Below are 2,991 nucleotides of genomic sequence, written 5' to 3'. Positions count from 1 at the left end.
GTATTGTATTACTGAGAGATTTTATTGTATTTTACTTTAGAGCTCATGACTCCGTACAACCGGGTTTTTGGGGATTTGATGTTTTAGTATGCAGATGCTATCTGTTGTTGAATTCTTATTCCACTATTTATGTTATATTATATCTTGTTTCGTTTGTTTTGATCTATGTTACATGTTGTCTTACCTAGCCATATGTGTTAGGTGCCATTACGATCGTTGGTGAGATTTTGGGTCGTGACAAAGTTGGTATCAGAGCTCTAGGTTCATAGGTTCTACGGTCATGAGCATGTCTAATAAAGTCTTGCATATTGGTACAGAGAAGTCTGTACTCATCTTCGAGAGGCTATGGAACAAATAGGAAACTTCACTTTTTTCCTTTTTCTATCGTGCAACTTTTTTTCATCTTAAAGTTTGAATCTTTACTCTTCTATTCTCTCATAGATGGTGAGGACACGTTCTTCCGCAACAACTGAGCAGGAGCCAGCCCCTCAAGCCAGAGCCAGGAGAGGCAAAGGCCGGGGCAAGGCTAGAGTTTAGGCAAGAGCACGTATGGCCGCACCTGCGACAGGTAGAGCACTTGCAGTTCCTCGTGCTTGTGCTAGATTAGTTTCTGAGGAGCCAACAATAGCTCCAATGGCAGAGTAGGCTCCAGTTCATATTGTTCCATCGGGTCCAGCTTACGTTCCCAAGGGTTTTATTGTCATCCTAGTGCTTCAGGATACTATTGTCCGGATCTTGAGTTATTTTGATCGATTTGCATAGTCCGGTATAATACATATGATTCCATCTACTTTCAAGACTGGATAGGGAGCACAAATCTCGATTATTCACACTCCAGAGCAGGCCACTACTATGTTTCAGACTCTAGGAGTTCTGATTGTTCCACCAATTGGGGTCGTTCATCCTGTTGCTACAGTCAGGCCTAAGGTTAGACCTGCTATGACCGTGGAGGAGCAGAAGAGGATCGATTGGTTTCGGAAATGTAACAACCTGATCGGTTGTTTTATGTATTTGAGCCCTATTTCCCCTTTTGAATCTTCTCGTGGTGTAATTATGGTTATATAACTTACAGGGATGGTTGGTTGGGTTTCGGTGAGGGTTTGGATTGATTTGGAACATTTGGTTCTTAGTTTGGAAGCTTAGGTTGAAAATGTTAACCGAGGTTTGAATTTTGTGAAAACAACTCCAGAACGGTGTTTTGATGGTTCTAATTGGTTTATATGGTGATTTTGGACTTAGGCGTATGCTCGGAATTGAATTCGGAGGTTCCTAGGATGATTTGGCTCTTTTCGCCAAAAGTTGGCAATTTGAAGGTTTAGAAATTTCCTAAGTTTGACCATGGGTTAACTTTAGGGCTATCGAGTTCGAATTTTTCATTCGGAATTTGGAATAGGTCGCTCATTTGAAACTTGTGTGTAAAGTTTGGTGTCATTCCGAGTTGGTTTGGTAGGAATCAGACGTTTGATTGTGATTTTAGCGATTCTTGAGTTTCATTGCGAATTCTATGTGTTTCAGTGTTCGAATTCATGTTCTGGATGTTACTTTGGTGTTTTGAGCTCGGGAACGAGTTCGTATGATATTTTTAGACTTGTGTGGATGTTTGGTGTGGAGCCCTAGGGGCTCGGGTGAATTTGATCGCGTTTCGGAGTGTTTTTAACTTGTTTTAAAATTGTTGGTTCTTTGCTGGTGTAGCAGGCCTCGCGAATGAGAGATCATGTTCGCATTTGCGGACCTCGTATTTGCGATAGTTGACTGTGTGGGTTGGCTTCACAATTGCGGAGCCAGTGTCGCATTTGCGAAATGGGTCTGGGCTGGGACATGTCGCTTTTGCGACGTAGGCTGACTTCGCAAATATGAAGTAAGTGTCGCTTTTGCGACATTCCTTGGGCTCAACATGCATCTTATTTGCGATCAATTGGTTGCATTTGCGAGGGGTTGTATTTGCGAACCCCTAGTCGCATTTGCGACTTCTGCAGCTGAACACAAAGATGCGATTTTGGGACTTAGTCTCATTTTATCACATTTTGAGCCCTACATTCAATGGAAGGCGACTTTAGGAGATGATTCTCATACAAAGCTATTGGGTATGTGATTTTTACTCAATTTTGATATTATAACATGATTATTTATGAATTTTAACATCTAAACCATGAGATTTGAAGAGAAATTTTGGGGATTTTTTACTATGTTTTGAAAAATAAAATTTTGATATTGAGAGTTGATTTGGACTCGGATTTGAAAACCAAACATATATTTGGACTCATATGGTTATCGGTAGTCGAGATCCACCCCTCGACTCGAGTTTTGACCAGGCAAGTCTGGGGTTGACTTTTGTTGACTTTTTGGAAATTGTATAAAGATCTTAACGTTATTAATTGAAATTAAATTCTCTTGCATTGCTTGATATTATTAAGTTATTTTTGGCTAGATTTGAGCCGAGCAGAGGCAAATCTGTAACGAAAAATATAACGAAAGGGAAAATAAAAAAGGGTATAATTAATCCCTTAATTTGAGGCTCTACTCCCTTAGTTAAAGGCACTTAAATGAGTCCCTTATTGAGATGTATATAAATTGTAAATAATATATAGTTACCTTTGGTAAATAACAAACTTTAAGGAATCCAGGTAATTAAACTAGCGTTTGGACATAGATTTAGTTGAAACTTGAAAAAAATGAGTTTTTGAAAATGAGATGAAAAATAGTTTTTGAAAGTTGAAATTGTATTTGGCCATGCATTTTACTTGAAAAGAATTTAAAGTTTTGTGAGTATAAAACTTCAAAAAATACTCGAGAGTTGTTTTTGGGATTTGAAAATTTTGTTTTCAAAATTTGTCAAAAAATAGTTAAAATTTATAAACAAATAAATATTTGAATTTTTCTTTGAAAAAAAAACTTCCAAATTTTATGGCCAAAGGGAGTTAATTTTGAAATATAGTATATATAAATACAGAAGCTCATAAATTAGAAAAAATCTATTTGTCCTTTTTTTTC

This window comes from Nicotiana attenuata, unplaced genomic scaffold (genome assembly GCF_001879085.1).
Source record: "Nicotiana attenuata strain UT unplaced genomic scaffold, NIATTr2, whole genome shotgun sequence".
In the NCBI taxonomy this organism is placed as follows: domain Eukaryota; kingdom Viridiplantae; phylum Streptophyta; class Magnoliopsida; order Solanales; family Solanaceae; genus Nicotiana; species Nicotiana attenuata.
Note: the sequence above shows the minus strand (reverse complement) of the source record.